Genomic DNA, 18,932 nt, shown 5'->3' with positions numbered 1-18,932 from the left:
ATAACTGTTATTATCCTAGCTATGTGTGTACACTTACCAGTTTGGGCATATGTGGCTGTTTGCAGTTAGATAGGCAAACCTATGGGCAGGAACAATGTCCCCTGTCCATGCGTGCATTGACAAAATTATACATTACACCAGCTGCTCACCTGTATCTGTCTACATGGTGACATCCAGCAGGCATATGGGATGTTACTTCTGCCCACATATCTCATTGTATTTCCTTGCATAAATGCAGCAGCTCACACACACAATACCATATCCTTACAAGAAGTGTGTAGGTTAGAAACTTACCTTGCAAATGCAGCAGTTGACAGAACTGTAGATCAGGGCTGACTCTGTGTGATGCAAACAGTACACATCCAATACATGGATAGATACAGGTTGTGTGGGTTGCCTGGCATCAACAATTTTAATATATCTATGTGAGTACGATTAAGGTGTCAGTCCCTTGGGCCCTAGGTTGTCAGCGAATGTGCTATGTATTGTCTCTTATCCAAAGCCAGGGTGTACTGGGCATGCCTATGTCTACCTACAGGACCATCATCAAGGGGTTCCTCCTCCAAATCCTCCTGTGAGTGTGGCTGTGGTGACCTAGGTACTGATGGGGGGCTGTGTATCCCTTCCCTTTGCTAATCCTGCTGCAGCTGTTTCTGCAGGATCCTATTGTGTAACATGGCACATACTTTGAACATATGTGCACATGTGGCTGGAGAGTACTAAAGGGATCCACCAGATATACCAATTTACTGGAACTGTGACTTCAGAAGCCCAGACACACTCACTATGATGTTCCTAGTTTATTTGTGTACCTCATTATGGCATTCTTCCATGAGTGTGTGCGCATTTCTGATGGGTGTCATCATCCACAGTTCCAGTGTGTAGTCAGCATCCCCCAGTAAATGGCTGTGTAGAATGCCCCCCTCTACTAAACATCTGGTACAACTGTGATGTGTGCCAGATATAGAAGTTGTGATAACTGCCAGGGTTGCCAGCACACACACACCTGCATGATAATCCCCTGGGCATTGCACACGACCTGGCAGTTGATGGAGTGGTACCCCTTGCAGTTGATGTAGATTCTACCCTCCTCACCTGATGGTGACTTGATGTGTACATGAGTGCAATCTATTGCATCCAGTATCTCAGTGTAGTATGCTACATGGTAGAAGTGTTGCATATTGGTGGCCCTCGCTTCAAGGGTGAGGGGAAAAGAAATGTGCTCACTGGTATGTGGTAGCATGGCATTCAGGAACTGGTGGAGTATCCTGCATGCTGATGCCTGTGAGACCCCCATCATGTACCCATTTGGTCTTTGGAAGATACCTGTAGCTAGTATCCTAAGGCTACACATACCTTTGTTTCCACTGGGATGGATTCCCCTCTGTTAGATCTGAGTCTGAGTTGAGGATGACAAAGCTCAATGATTCTTGTAGTATGTCCCTGTCCACCCTGTAGTGCCCTACAATCTCCAGCTCATGTAGCTCCTGGAAGGTTAGCCTGGGCCTGAACACTCTTCACCTTCTCTGTCTAGGCCTATTGTCAGCAGCAGCATTAACTTCAGCATCTAGCACATACAGATGTAGCAAACCTGCAGCAGCCCCTAGCATTCAAAATTCCCAAGTCTGTAGTCCAATGGTGCAGAGTTTTGGGGAAAAGTCAGATTGTAGGGTGGATGCATACCTTATAGTGCTCTGCTGTTGGTGCTGACTGTGTGATTGGCAACCTATGATGCATTGCACCTGTCTAATATATCATTAACATCATTTAATGGCCCTAGTTTAAGTTAAACAGGGGTCAAACGTAATTAATATGTCATATGCCATTGGCTTTTAGATACACTCAGCACTGCGGCACATTCCCAAAAGTAAACAAAGCTTAGCAGTCAGTGTACACACACCCCATGAAAGGACACACTTAGCACAGCAGCACACTGCACAAACATGCAGAAACAAATGCCCCTCAGCTAAACAAAGTTTAGAAGTTAGTGCACACACCCACTCTGAAAGGACAAGCTCTGCATGGCACTGCACCATGCAAACAGGCAGAGCTAAGCTGAAATAAGCTTAGAAATCATTGGACACACCCTTCCCTGATGTCAGCTACCTCCTTTGTAAACACCGACATGGTTCTCTCCCTACACAGCGTGAATATGCAGACATGATTATCCCTTTATGCTATTCAATAACTCCACCTCATTTGCAGAGGGATCTTTACTCACATCCTGGAAATTACATGCTTCATAACCCTACTATGTTAACAACAGCACCAATGCATCATTGTAGATACTCCACACAAACTCCTGTAATACATTTCTGTCACATAATATGAAATTTTTCCCCGATTTTTAAAGATTTTTTATAAAGCGTTTTTGCGCACTGTGGTGCACCATGCAAACGTGCCCAGATTATTAAAAAAATAAAATAAATTTTTCCTTTATTTTTTCAGACAGACAGGAGGATAGTATCACTCATATCTGTACATGGTATGCCATTTCTGTCCATATACCTACGCTTTTACAGCCACTTTTATCTGTCTACACCCCTGTACATGGAATTTACAGTCATAACTGTAGAACTTGGAATGCAGCTCTGGTATGACATTTCTTATTTGAATTGAATTCATTTTTGCATCTGTTTTCTTCTGCCTTTGTCATGTAATATTGCGTTACTCTTTCTTGTTTTCTTAAGTACATAGAATAAGCACTGTGCTACACTTGAACAGGCATAAAAATTACTGGGGCAGTTTATTCATATAATATTAAAATAAAATAAAGAACTACTATGGTACTTTATTAATGTAATATTAGAATAAAATATTTCATAATAGCTTGTCTGCATTTTACATATCATTAACTTTGTCTGATATTTGCTTAACAGAGTAGGTTAAATACCTCAAGTAGGAAAAAAAATAGTTACAAATTGTTTACTACCATATTATGACACAGTATTTCAAAAGAAGGGCATTATAAGATAGAAGAGTACATAGGAGAGTTAAATTAAAATTAGGATAAATCAGAAAAGTACAAACACTGAGTAAAGGGAAAGTAAGAAGAAGCAGAGGGTAGACATGTAGAAGTAAGAATAGAACAGAAATCAATCAATAAGAATCACTCAGTATAGACTGTAGTCAAATATCATAAAAAGAACTAAAGCAGAATAAAAAATATATGAAATAAAAAAATAAGTAGGATGACACTGGAAGTATGTGAAATGACAATGTGTGTAGTTTTGAGACCTATGGGGCAGAGCTGAATGAGAGTCTATAGGAGGACAGAATGCTAACAGAAGATGCTTGTGGAGCTCAGAAACTGTGGTAGTCATCAGCAGGCAGACAGATGGGGTAATATGAGAACTGTGCAAATGGATTGGAAGGAATACGGGATACTCAGCAAGAAAGCAGAGCTAGGGAGACCAAAGATGTAACAACAGATGGAGTGTGATTAGAGAGGAACAGTTTAAGTGTGAAGGTGAAGTAGAAAAGGAATGCAGAAGAGATGACAGCAAATGCATGAAGTACATAAAGAAAGGAAGAAACTGAGATATATATGACTAACAGGACTAAAGAGAATGAGTGAAGCAAGGAAGAAAGAAATGAATGGAGGGTACCGGGCAATGTAGGAAGAAAGAGCACGTTTTTACTAGGATGTAGGAGGTAATGTTAGGCTTCTAAGCAATTTAGAGATAATGAACATAGCTGTGAAAAAGGAAAGCTTTGGAAGTGATGCAGGCAAGAAGAATAACAGGAAAATGAAGTAGAAGAGCTTGAACAGGCAGGCTAGGAAGGGCAGTAGCACAGATGGCGGGAAAGAAGGGGCTATAAGGTTATAATGACTGAAGCCTTCCTATCAGGTAATATCAGATGAATGGGCAAGACAGAATGAAGGGTAAATTGGCCCTGACAGCTGTCCTATGACAGGGATTACACTAAAAAAGCCCAGAATTCTAAAATGATCTTCATGAACTGGAGAAGGAGTACCTATGTTAGTATGTGTGGACATGAATGGCATAGTAAGTGGAACCAGAGGAAAGGCACAGGGAGGGCATGAGAAGTGATAGGGCATACACAGGATCTGGCTATGCAAAGGCCGTTTCATACATATTACTTGTGCCAGGTGGTAGTACATCAAGTGAAATGATGAAAGAGATACGGAGATGCATACTCTTCCAATTAATACATCTGTCAAGACATACTGACTTCATTATAGAAGCAAGCCTTAATTTATAAAGTGCACATTTACCTGTGCTGCGGTATTCCTTCCCAGTTAATAAATGTTCCTCATTTATAAAGAACACAGTTAACTGCGTCCTGGTATTCCTTCCCAGTTAGTAAATGTTCTTCATTTATAAAGTGCACATTTACCTGTACTGCGGTATTCCTTCCTCGTTAGTTAATGTTCCTCATTTATAAAGTACACATTTACCTGTATTGCGGTATTCCTTCCTCATTAGTTAATATTCCTCATTTATAAAGTACACATTTACCTGTGCTGTGGTGTTCCTTCCTCATTAGTTAATGTTCCTCATTTATAAAGTGCACATTTACCTGTACTGCGGTATTCCTTCCTCTTTAGTTAATGTTCCTCATTTATAAAGTGCACATTTACCTGTGCTGTGGTGTTCCTTCCTCGTTAGTTAATGTTCCTCATTTATAAAGTGCACATTTACCTGTATTGCGGTATTCCTTCCTCGTTAGTTAATGTTCCTCATTTATAAAGTGCACATTTACCTGTGCTGTGGTGTTCCTTCCTCGTTAGTTAATGTTCCTCATTTATAAAGTGCACATTTACCTGTGCTGCGGTATTTCTTCCTCGTTAGTTAATGTTCCTCATTTATAAAGTACACATTTACCTGTGCTGCAGTATTCCTTCCTCGTTAATGTTCCTCATTTATAAAGTACACATTTACCTGTGCTGGGTATTCCTTCCTTGTTAGCTAATGTTCCTCATTTATAAAGTGCACATTTACCTGTGCTGTGGTGTTCCTTCCTCGTTAATGTTCCTCATTTATAAAGTACACATTTACCTGTATTGCAGTATTCCTTCCTCATTAGTTAATATTCCTCATTTATAAAGTACACATTTACCTGTACTGTGGTATTCCTTCCTCATTAGTTAATGTTCCTCATTTATAAAGTGCACATTTACCTGTGCTGTGGTGTTCCTTCCTCGTTAGTTATTGTTCCTCATTTATAAAGTACACATTTACCTGTATTGCGGTATTCCTTCCTCGTTAGTTAATATTCCTCATTTATAAAGTACACATTTACCTGTGCTGCGGTATTCCTTCCTTGTTAGTAAATGTTCTTCCTTTATAAAGTACACATTTACCTGTGCTGTGGTGTTCCTTCCTCGTAAATTATTGTTCCTCATTTATAAAGTACACAATTACCTGTATTGCGGTATTCCTTCCTCGTTAGTTAATATTCCTCATTTATAAAGTACACATTTACCTGTGCTGCTGTATTCCTTCCTCGTTAATTATTGTTCCTCATTTATAAAGTACACATTTACCTGTATTGCGGTATTCCTTCCTCGTTAGTTAATATTCCTCATTTATAAAGTACACATTTACCTGTGCTGCGGTATTCCTTCCTTGTTAGTAAATGTTTTTCCTTTATAAAGTACACATTTACCTGTGCTGTGGTGTTCATTCCTCATTAGTTAATGTTCCTCATTTATAAAGTACACATTTACCTGTGCTGCGGTATTCCTTCCTCGTTAATTATTGTTCCTCATTTATAAAGTACACATTTACCTGTGCTGTGGTGTTCCTTCCTCGTTAGTAAATGTTCTTCATTTATAAAGTGCACATTTACCTGTGCTGCAGTATTCCTTCCTTGTTAGTTAATGTTCCTCATTGATAAAGTACACATTTACCTGTGCTGCGGTATTCCTTCCTTGTTAGTTAATGTTCCTCATTTATAAAGTACACATTTACCTGTGCTGTGGTGTTCCTTCCTCATTAGTTAATGTTCCTCATTTATAAAGTACACATTTACCTGTACTGCGGTATTCCTTCCTCGTTAGTTAATGTTCCTCATTTATAAAGTACACATTTACCTGTACTGCGGTATTCCTTCCTCGTTAGTTAATGTTCCTCATTTATAAAGTACACATTTACCTGTGCTGCAGTATTCCTTCCTTGTTAGTTAATATTCCTCATTTATAAAGTGCACATTTACTTGTTATGCGGTATTCCTTCCTTGTTAGTTAATATTCCTCATTTATAAAGTGCACATTTACTTGTTATGCGGTATTCCTTCCTCGTTAGTTAATGTTCCTCATTTATAAAGTGCACATTTACCTGTGCTGTGGTGTTCCTTCCTCGTTAGTTAATTTTCCTCATTTATAAAGTACACATTTACCTGTGCTGTGGTGTTCCTTCCTCATTAGTTAATGTTCCTTACTATAAAGTACACATTTACCTGTGCTGTGGTGTTCCTTCCTCATTAGTTAATGTTCCTTACTATAAAGTACACATTTACCTGTGCTGCGGTATTCCTTCCTCGTTAGTTAATGTTCCTCATTTATAAAGTACACATTTACTTGTGCTGCGGTATTCCTTCCTCATTAGTTAATGTTCCTCATTTATAAAGTACACATTTACCTGTGCTGCGGTATTCCTTCCTCGTTAGTTAATGTTCCTCATTTATAAAGTGCACATTTACCTGTGCTGCGGTATTCCTGTCTCATTAGTTAATGTTCCTCATTTGTAAAGTGCACATTTACCTGTGCTGCTGTATTCCTTCCTTGTTAGTTAATGTTCCTCATTTATAAAGTACACATTTACCTGTGCTGCGGTATTCCTTCCTCGTTAGTTAATGTTCCTCATTTATAAAGTGCACATTTACCTGTGCTGTGGTGTTCCTTCCTCGTTAGTTAATTTTCCTCATTTATAAAGTGTACATTTACCTGTGCTGTGGTGTTCCTTCCTCATTAGATAATGTTCCTTACTATAAAGTACACATTTACCTGTGCTGTGGTGTTCCTTCCTCATTAGTTAATGTTCCTTACTATAAAGTACACATTTACCTGTGCTGCGGTATTCCTTCCTCGTTAGTTAATGTTCCTCATTTATAAAGTACACATTTACCTGTGCTGCGGTATTCCTTCCTCGTTAGTTAATGTTCCTCATTTATAAAGTGCACATTTACCTGTGCTGCAGTATTCCTTCCTTGTTAGTTAATGTTCCTCATTTATAAAGTACACATTTACCTGTGCTGCGGTATTCCTTCCTCGTTAGTTAATGTTCCTCATTTATAAAGTGCACATTTACCTGTGCTGCGGTATTCCTGTCTCATTAGTTAATGTTCCTCATTTATAAAGTGCACATTTACCTGTGCTGCTGTATTCCTTCCTTGTTAGTTAATGTTCCTCATTTATAAAGTACACATTTACCTGTGCTGCGGTATTCCTTCCTCGTTAGTTAATGTTCCTCATTTATAAAGTGCACATTTACCTGTGCTGCAGTATTCCTTCCTTGTTAGTTAAAGTTCCTCACTATAAATTACACATTTACCTGTGCTGCAGTATTCCTTCCTCGTTAGTTAATGTTCCTCATTTATAAAGTACACATTTACCTGTGCTGCGGTATTCCTTCCTCGTTAGTTAATGTTCCTCATTTATAAAGTACACATTTACCTGTGTTGCGGTATTCCTTCCTCGTTAGTTAATATTCCTCATTTATAAAGTACACATTTACCTGTGCTGTGGTGTTCCTTCCTCATTAGTTAATGTTCCTCATTTATAAAGTACACATTTACCTGTACTGCAGTATTCCTTCCACGTTAGTTAATGTTCCTCATTTATAAAGTACATATTTACCTGTGCTGTGGTGTTCCTTCCTCGTTAGTTAATGTTCCTCATTTATAAAGTACACATTTACCTGTGTTGCGGTATTCCTTCCTCGTTAGTTAATGTTCCTCATTTATAAAGTGCACATTTACCTGTGCTGTGGTGTTCCTTCCTCGTTAGTTAATTTTCCTCATTTATAAAGTGTACATTTACCTGTTATGCGGTATTCCTTCCTCGTTAGTTAATGTTCCTCATTTATAAAGTGCACATTTACCTGTGCTGTGGTGTTCCTTCCTCGTTAGTTAATTTTCCTCATTTATAAAGTGTACATTTACCTGTGCTGTGGTGTTCCTTCCTCATTAGTTAATGTTCCTTACTATAAAGTATACATTTACCTGTGCTGTGGTGTTCCTTCCTCATTAGTTAATGTTCCTTACTATAAAGTACACATTTACCTGTGCTGCGGTATTCCTTCCTCGTTAGTTAATGTTCCTCATTTATAAAGTACACATTTACTTGTGCTGCGGTATTCCTTCCTCATTAGTTAATGTTCCTCATTTATAAAGTGCACATTTACCTGTGCTGCAGTATTCCTTCCTTGTTAGTTAATGTTCCTCATTTATAAAGTACACATTTACCTGTGCTGCGGTATTCCTTCCTCGTTAGTTAATGTTCCTCATTTATAAAGTGCACATTTACCTGTGCTGCGGTATTCCTGTCTCATTAGTTAATGTTCCTCATTTGTAAAGTGCACATTTACCTGTGCTGCTGTATTCCTTCCTTGTTAGTTAATGTTCCTCATTTATAAAGTACACATTTACCTGTGCTGCGGTATTCCTTCCTCGTTAGTTAATGTTCCTCATTTATAAAGTGCACATTTACCTGTGCTGTGGTGTTCCTTCCTCGTTAGTTAATTTTCCTCATTTATAAAGTGTACATTTACCTGTGCTGTGGTGTTCCTTCCTCATTAGATAATGTTCCTTACTATAAAGTACACATTTACCTGTGCTGTGGTGTTCCTTCCTCATTAGTTAATGTTCCTTACTATAAAGTACACATTTACCTGTGCTGTGTTATTCCTTCCCAGTTAGTAAATGTTCCTCATTTATTAAGTACACATTTACTTGTGCTGCGGTATTCCTTCCTCATTAGTTAATGTTCCTCATTTATAAAGTGCACATTTACCTGTGCTGCAGTATTCCTTCCTTGTTAGTTAATGTTCCTCATTTATAAAGTACACATTTACCTGTGCTGCGGTATTCCTTCCTCGTTAGTTAATGTTCCTCATTTATAAAGTGCACATTTACCTGTGCTGCGGTATTCCTGTCTCATTAGTTAATGTTCCTCATTTGTAAAGTGCACATTTACCTGTGCTGCTGTATTCCTTCCTTGTTAGTTAATGTTCCTCATTTATAAAGTACACATTTACCTGTGCTGCGGTATTCCTTCCTCGTTAGTTAATGTTCCTCATTTATAAAGTGCACATTTACCTGTGCTGCAGTATTCCTTCCTTGTTAGTTAAAGTTCCTCACTATAAAGTACACATTTACCTGTGCTGCAGTATTCCTTCCTCGTTAGTTAATGTTCCTCATTTATAAAGTACACATTTACCTGTGCTGCGGTATTCCTTCCTCGTTAGTTAATGTTCCTCATTTATAAAGTACACATTTACCTGTATTGCAGTATTCCTTCCTCGTTAGTTAATATTCCTCATTTATAAAGTACACCTTTACCTGTGCTGTGGTGTTCCTTCCTCATTAGTTAATGTTCCACACTATAAAGTACACATTTAACTGTGCTGCGGTATTCCTTCCTCTTTAGTTAATGTTCCTCATTTATAAAGTACACATTTACCTGTGCTGCGGTATTCCTTCCTCGTTAGTTAATGTTCCTCATTTATAAAGTGCACATTTACCTGTGCTGCGGTATTCCTTCCTTGTTAGTTAATATTCCTCATTTATAAAGTACACATTTACCTGTGCTGTGGTGTTCCTTCCTCGTTAGTTAATATTCCTCATTTTGTCTATTCGTTCCACATCATGTGAGGTAGTATAGGGTTCCACACTTTGAAAATGGAAGGCTATCTTTGGCTATACTTTAATTGTTTTGCTTGCTGGTTGTATTGATTGCATGGTACTTTTGAGGTTGCTAGCCTGCTCTTACCTGTTTTGCTTAATGCTTACTGAAGTAGCTTTTATTGTGAGGGAGTTGTTATGCGACATGCCTACCTAGGGCCCTGGACTTTTGCAAATTCAGTTGCTTCTCTCAAGACTGAACTGGGTATACTTTAAAACACAGTACCCTACATTTTCACCTGAATATTATGTAAAAGGAAAATATTACATTACCAGTAAGTACCTGCTAAAGTAATCAAAAGGAGATGCCTATGAATCAGAACTATTTTAATGATAAATTACACATTTTAGCCATGCAGTGAGCTTCTATCGTAGTTGTTAGTACATGTTCAACAGTTTGCCCATTCATTCCACATTATGAGTGGTAGTCTGTCTGTGCTGTGTTTCACATTTTTTAGGTGGAAGGTTAACTGTGAATGTGATTTCTTTAATTCTTTTTCATGTTGGTGCTGTGGATTATATGGTAGTGACATCAAATAAAAATAGACTGAATATAAACAAGTCTCACCAGAAGAATTTGTTAAACTTTTGTAGTTCTTAATTATCTTAGTCATTACAATTATAAATGCTCAAATTATTTTGCTAAAACTTGTTCACAGACACGTTTTAACACCATACAAAAAATTATAGCTACAAAGTTTAAAATCCCCCCCCCCAAAAAAAAATATATTCAAATGCCTCAGTGGGTTATTGTGATTAGACATTTTGTTTTGTTTGCTATCCCATAACACTCAAGTCTAAATTTCTTTTGTTCCCATTACTGAAAATTAGAAATAAAATATTAGTAAGTTAATACTGTTGCATTTGCTTGGTACATTTTTGTCTTTCCTAGCAGTGGATTTTATCTTTCATAGTCATGAATTTTGCTTGGGGGTGCTGGAAACTTTAACATCATGGGGCCATTTATCATTGTGACTGTATCTTTGTATTTTGAGCAATTCTAATCAAAATCATTAAGTGCTTATTATAATTTAATGGCACATGTTATATGAAGATGATCTTGGAGGTCTTGCCCAGAGAATTCATTTAAAGTCTCCTTTATGAGTCATAAGGAAAATTATTTTTTGTAGCTGCCATAGAACTAGAATGGCAACAGTACAAGTCAAAGATATCTTCCAGTTTTTCAAAACCATGTTTGTTTCAGTTTTTTGCCTGAATTACTCTGGATTATATTCTTACTTCTTAGTGGTAGTTATAAATGTGCAACAAAATTAAGTACCTGAACTGCAGATATGTTTAAGGCTAGCAGTTTGTAGTCCTTCATGTGTTGAAAGACCCTTCCCTCACATTTTCCTGAGGTATCAAAAGCCACCACTGTGAAAGTGATCCAAGAGCAGTCACTTTCTTCAGATTCAAAAAACTTTTAGCAGACATCTAACCTTATTTTGCTATTAACCAGTGTTTGCAGCTGGAAGAGCTGCATGTTTTTTTTTTCAGTCTTGAAAATGTGCTGTAGTTAATTAAAAGTATTGTATAACTTCTGTCATGACTTCTATTCTTCTGAAACAGCGCAGTTTATAGCAGGTTAACTTTGCGTGTTTGAATTTGTGTTCAGAGATTTTTTTTTTCTTGCTGAGACAGAGATGTATTTGTGCCATTCTGACACTTTTATTGCTATATTGCTAGATAACATTTTGATCTGTGTTTTTTTTTATCTTACCTTTAAGCATCTATTGCAGGACCACCAGGTGTTGGAGAGCCCACATTCTGCCTCTCAGTAGTCATCTTGGGATTAGTGCTTCTGTTTTCTCCTGGTGAGAGAAGGAGTGCAGTTATATTATTTCCTGGAGACTGCTGATCACCAGAAAGCTTAATAACTGCTTTATAGGTGAGAGCTTGGAATCTCTGCTTATATTCTGATCCTGGTGAGAGTAGGAGCAGAGTGCATTGATTCCTGACTCTTACAGGTTGGAGAGTGAGTGTCTGTGCTTAACATACCTGATTGGTCTGGTTGCTATTCGAGGCATCTACCAGAAAAAGGCTACAAGCCTGCAGACCCTTGCATCATCTGGGACAAGACTGTGGATCACCAAACAGGCCATGGCCTGCTTCTCTTCTTGGGATTGCTGCTAAAACTAGCTAGTTTTAGCTAGAACTAGACAGTTTGTTTTTTAGTTTCAGCACTCAAAACTGTTTCCTTGTGCTCAACACTTGCTCAGAACTCAATGTAAGCACTAAATAAACTACAAATTATTACAGCACTCAACTTTCCTCAGTTGTTAAGAGGAAAACAGTTCTTAGTACTTAAATTAATAAGCACCCACGGGTCATCTCTCAATGTTTTTTCCTGTCCACCTGATGAATCTGGGCATCTTGGGGCAATGTAGCAATTGCCTCAGGTACACTGGCAACCATCTCCTCCTACTACGAAACACTACAACCTGTGAGAGATACACTTATATAGCTAAACTGGAAGCCAAGCTGTCTCCAGCCGAGACTGGACTAGACAGTCAAGAGGAGAAGATTAACACCTGCACCACACCACACTCAACACATAGTCCTTCAAAACCCACACTACCAAAACCCACACATAGAAACACAAAGCAGACACCCACATTCTCAATAAATATCTGCCCAAGCAACAGCGACTTCCCAAGCTGAAATGCAGACAGCCACCACCCCCCAACACTACTCAAATGACACATAGCCCACAAAATCAGTGTGCCACTCAACCTCAGCCCATAAGGCAAAACAATGTGACCAACACAATAGTCATAGGTGACTCTATAGTCAGGCACACTGATGTCTCACTCACCAGGCTAAACAAGAAGAAAGTTACTGTCAGCTGCCTGTTGGGTGCCAGGATCTGCCACATAATGCCTGCACTCAGGTCACTCCACAACATGTACAAATATGACTCTGTCATTGTCCATGTTGCTGTGAATGACCTGAGACATACCTCCCAGTATTACATGAAAAGAGACATGGAGGAGCTCTCGGATCTTGTAGCCCAGGCAGGTATGACCCTAACCCTGGGTAGCATCCTAACATCACCCAGAATGATACCACAGTACAAGGACAAAATGACTGACTTCAACAATTGGCTAAGCTTCTGGTGTCATTCTAAGGGGATACAGTATCTGTCTGCCGGGGACGACATGGTCGACAGACCACGATGCTTTGCCAGAGATGGCTTGCACCTGTCGCCCCTGGGATTCTGGATACTGGCTAAGGCTCTTGCCACCCCTATAGTGCCTTTTTTAGGCAAGGTTCATATGCTAAATTCACCACCATAACAGGTACAAGCAAGCAAATTCTGAGGGTAATGCTACTCAATGCTAGAAGTCTAAACCTCAAAATGCACTCACTCGAGGCACTCCTTAAAATAAAGAACATCGACATCTGTGTAGTGACAGAGATCTGGTTCAAGGCTCCAGAGAGCACCCCTGCATTACCAGGCTATAATTCATACCACACCTTTCGGCCACCTAACCTGGACCAAAGCACTAAAGGTGGAGGAATGTCCATATTCATTAACTCATTAACCCCGACTACCGTCTCATGGTGCCTCTGTGGTTACATCCGAGTGTGCTGTGAGATGATAGTAACTGCATGTTGTTTCACCCGAGTGCCTTCTACAAGCACAAGTAACTTTGCCCTCTTATTTTACCCCATTGTTGACTATTACGTTGAAAAAGTAACTTAAATTAGTCCGTTACCTTGTCAACTTTAGCTTCAGCATGGACTTTCATGGTGTTCACATTTGAGTTTTCTGAGAAAACTGGCTTGCAATGCACTCTGTATTTTCACCTCAGTGGCAAGCCAATTTATCTTGCCTTTCATCATGCAAGTGGTGACAGCCAATAGGAGTCCAAGCAACTACTTGCCACCTCCACCCCCGACCTAATATTTCTGTGTTCTGTCCAAATAAATAGAGGGTCCAACAGTACATATTCCCTTTATTTTTCAGCCATTTGTGGAATATACTCTTGCATCCTTCTATTTATCATGCCGATCAGTTCACATTAACAGTGTGTATTTCAGATTTGCCAGTTGGCAGTTTTGTATATTCAACTCATCACAGACCAACTAGCAGATCTGTAGTAAGATCACCTATGGGATGGCATCTGGCAAATATTAGCTGTTAAGTTTGTTTCCATTATCTTTAAAGTTTGCAATTTGTTGCATATGCAGTATATTGTTGCAGTAATATTTTATGCATTAGTATTGGTTAAGGCTTTTGGAAGCAATTGTAAGTATATGTATTACAACTCTTTTTTAACTTGCTCCGAACTATTCTTGGGGGGGTATGGGGGTCATGCCCTGTATGGTGAGAGGTCAGGAAGCAACGTGTTTCAAGTGGTAGTAGGTAAAATCTAAGTGCTTTTATAATGTGCAGTTTTATCTTTGAGTATATTTTGTGTATGTTTGACTTTCTGTAGGGGTGTGTAGTTCTGTTTATTCTAAGATATCCCATAGGCCTTGTTTTTGTGTATATTTTAGTTAAGGAAGAAGGGGCATGTATCTGTGTTCACTTATGGCTAACTCCTTTTTAATTTAGGGTTTTCATTTGAAACGTGACCGGTTGCTGTGTTGCTATGAACTTTGCCCCATGTAGAGCTCAACTGTCGAGTGCTGTTAGCTGTTGTGCCTCTTATAATCCTTGCAGGACTGACACAAAAGTGTCAGCAAGTTGGGTTCTCCTAGTTTACTCTCCAGTATGGGCTTCTGTGATAGTAAGAATAAGGAGTAGTATATGTAAGTTCCTTAGTAGGGTTAAGGTTCGTGAGAAAATTTTTTATGGCTGTTTCTACTGTCCCAATATTATCTTCTTCTTCTTCTTCTTTCGGCTTTTCCCGGTTAGGGGTCGCCACAGCGGATCATCTATCTGCTCATGATTGGCAGTGGAGTTTTACGGTGTCGAGTTGCCAGCCCAGTGCCCAACCTTCCACAGAAGGCACACACATGCACACACTCATGCCTAGGGCCAATTTAGAGCATCCAATCCACCTACAGTATGTCTTTGGGATGTGGGAGAAAACCGGAGCACCTGGAGGAAACCCACGCGACCATAGGGAGGGCATGCAGACTCCGCTGTCCCAATATTATGTTGAATGTAAATGCTTATATTGTTGTCAGTCTTCTAGATGTGTTACTATAGAATGATTTACCTTGTTCAAAATGTTGCCCCTTAGTGCACATAACTGGTCATTAATTTACTTAAGGGTAGTGATTTTTTTATTTCATAGGAAGGGAGCATCAATAAATGTTTACACTAAAATTTCCCAAAACACAATTATCTCTGGTTTTCCAAGAAAAAGTGGACAGGAGCACTTTTAGGTCATATTTTTGTCCTGTTTTAATGTTTAAAATGTGTTTTCATTTGAAAATGAAATTTGTATGGCTTGGTAAAGCTTGGCTCTTGAGGTTTGGCTACAAGGAAATGGATGAGAAAATCTTGACAGGTCCTTCCTTTGTTGAAGTGACTTGCTGGTGCATGCAGTGCTTTTAGGTGAGCATTCACATCCCAAGCCTATTCTTGAGACAGATTTTTTCCAGATGCTATGGGCCTCTTGTACACTTCCTGCAGATTAAGAGGGACAGCATCATTGTTAGAGATTTCATAAGTGAGGTGGTCACGGGGTCTGCTTTCTGCATGGTCTCTGGTCCTTCTTACTTGTAAAGCAGTGCAAAAAGCCCAGCTCTGAGTCCAGTATGATTCCTGTAGCTCCTTATTGGCCCACATTAACGTGGTTTCTGCTTCTGTCCCTGTGCATTCGAGGGGCTACCTAGACTTGCTTCATTCAAGGGGTCTTGTATCCTCCCATCTGGGAGACCTCACCCAGAGCTCAGTTCTGTTTGACTGTTTGGTCTCTCCTGTTCCTAGTGTAGAGAGAAACTAATTTCACCAGCAAAGCTAGAAAAGTTGCCAATGTTGAACCTCCATCTTCTTTTCCAGATGTGAAAATTTTATCTACTTGAATGTCCATCCTTGGTAATGTAAACCTCCATTTCTCTTCTTTGTAGTTTTCAAGCAGGCACATCTTTCAAATACTTGACTTGTTCATATCTTGCTTTTAATGGGTAATGGAGAATTTAGTAGTTCATTATTGCACTTGTAACATTATAAACTGTTTTTGCTTTATGTTTAATCAGGGTTTGTGTAGGTGCGTCTGGTAATGTTTTGTTGTTTTCTATGTAGTTTGGTCTGAAAACTGTAATGGTGTATGAGGTTGGGCCCCCACCTATTTGGCAGGTTTGGGCAAGTGATAGTTGTGAGTATATTTGCAATGACATTTTTATTTGTTTTATTCACTGGCACTGGATTACCAGGAGAATTTGACCTGGTAGGTATCTATTTTCAGTGGAGGCCCAAAGAGAAAAGCTCCAAAAATACAAAAGCATTTACAGTTTAGTAAGATATAATGTGGAAATACTGAATAAGTATAGATTTAACTTATGGTTGTGATTCCATGCTAAAATTGTAGATGGTTCCTGAAGAAGTTAAAGATGAGTTAGAGTAATACAAACATGAAGTGCAATTTGAAATGAGAAAGGAATACAACATGTTTTGAGATATATCTAAAGTGTAGTTATTGGGCAACATCATGACTCTCATGAAAAACCTTGTGCAGTATAGCAGTCATAATAGTACAAACTATATAATCAGTAAAATGAGCTGTTCACTTACAAAACATTTGAACTACTCTCTTTTGATGGCAGTACAGAGGCACAGTGGACAGTGGTGTCACCTTGCAGCAAGAGGTTCTGCCATTTGATTCACATCTGGGGTGCCTTCTGTTTGAAGTCTGCATGTTCTTCCTGTATTTGTGTATTTTGTTCTGGGTGATGTGGTTTCCTCCCACATTCCAAATCCACCAGTAGGTGGATCGGGTACTCTAAACTGGCCATAGGTGTGTGTGTGTGTGTGTGTGTGTGTGTGTGTGTGTGTGTGTGTGTGTGTGTGTGTGTGCACATGAGAGTGAGTGATAGGAAAGAATAAATAACAGGCAGGGCTACCCACCTGGTACTGTGAACTTTGGCTGAAAATAATTGTCGCTGTTGAAATGACACCCTGACCCCATGTGTAAAGGTTGTGCGTGAATGTGTGGAAGAAGCTGCACATGTTTGTCGGTAAGGGTATTTGTAACCAGTTTGGTTTGATTCTTGGCTGGGATAGCTTCTGTGCAGAGTCTGCAGATACAAGTTAATAAGTGCATCTATATATATATATATATATATATATATATATATATATATATATATATATATATATATATTCACAGAATGATAAATACCTGACTACAGCCTGTTCATCCCAGGAAGGGAGGAAACTGCTGATCCTGGGGGAGCACCTGTGTTTCTCAAATGGTATGAGCCATGTTCCAATGAGATGACTTTTATTTCTGCAGAGATTGTGCTTATTGAGGGATATTGGTGGATTGTAAGGACAGATGTCTGAGTGGTATAAATGTTATATACATTTTATTGCTTCTTTTACACTAGTTCTGCCATTGCTCAACTCAGTATGTAGGGCAATATTTCTGCCTTCTTGTATTTGTTTATTTACAGACACAATAATATGTTGCAGCATTTAGGTCAAGAAACAGCTTTGAACATGTAGTCAAAACATGTTTGGGTGGGATGAGAGGCTTAGTGAGATATATTTTTATTGCTGATTTTTGGCATTGCTCAACCAGATATTTTGGACAATATTTCTTCTTTGTTAAATTATGTGTCTTATTGTAACCAGAGGGATAGTTAGGTGAGCTAAAATGAATTAATACTACTTTTGGAGTAATTCTTATATGGATCAACCAGATAATTTAGATATTTCTGACTTTGTTATTTCTATTTCTGATTCTACTCAGTGGTTGGCTGCATCAGATAAATATTATTACTTGCAGACTAGTACCAGCATGGAGCTACCATATATTTTGGCCAATATTCCTGGCTCTGTCACTACTGTGTAGAATTTAGGTGGGAGAAGGTGCTCAGTAATATATAAATGCTATACTATTTTTCACTGAATTACTCTGGTCTTCTCCTAACAGATGGTAATGAATATGTGTTACACCTCTACCAGGTAATATAATAAATGCCTACTCAACTGATTATGTGCAGCAATTACCACCTATGTCTGAACATGTCAATATCAAGGTGCAGGTACTCCACGACTATCAAAGCCAACCATCAACCAAAAAAGCAAAAATCAATAAAAAAATTTTTATACTTGAACAGCAAAAGAACTTTATTGCATGGGTTGTTAGCACTTTCACATCTACTCTGGATGCTTCTTTTTGCTTTTTTAGTTGATGGTTGGCTTCGATAGTCGTGGAGTACCTGCACCTTGATATTGACATTTTTTTGTTTGGGGACATAGCAGGTACCTTACCCTGAGAGATCTCTGTTTATTTATCCTATGTCTGAACATGTTGAACTTTGCAGTAATTATCACATTAAGTGCAGTTACAGTATAACACTGAGTCATTCTGACTTGTCAGATAAAGCTTTCAGCAGCTGTCACTGTTATTCACATAAGAAGAAGTCATTATCGCATTGATGAATGCACAAGCCAGATTTGTTTATCTATCTGTGGAGTCGTTTCCAGCTCCCCCCCACACCAGTTTGTTTTTTTTTCATTTTGACAATTTGAAGACAGTATTAGTACTTACTACATGATAAAAGAACTGTCTGTATGCTGTACACATGTACAGCTTTCACAGATTTTTTAGGACTAAGGTTATAAAAATTATATTTTTTCATATTTTAGTGAATGAGTTTGCTAAGGAAAGATGTCAACGTGCTAAGTAATACCTCATTTTGAAGACAGTATTAGTCCTTACAACATGTTAAAAGAACTGTGGCCATATGCTGTACACATGTACATATATTACAGTTTGTTTAGGGCTTACATTATGGAAATTATGTTTTTCTTTTCATATTTTGGTAAATAACTTTCCAAGGGAGCATGTCAGTGTGCTAAGTAATACCTCATTTTGAAAACAGTATTAATAGTTCCAAAATGGTAAAAGAACTGTGCCTGTATCTTGTACACATGT

Source organism: Protopterus annectens, chromosome 4.part0 (assembly GCF_019279795.1).
Source record: "Protopterus annectens isolate FY-2018-M chromosome 4.part0, PAN1.0, whole genome shotgun sequence".
Taxonomy (NCBI): Eukaryota; Metazoa; Chordata; order Ceratodontiformes; family Protopteridae; genus Protopterus; species Protopterus annectens.
This window is presented reverse-complemented; position numbering follows the sequence as displayed.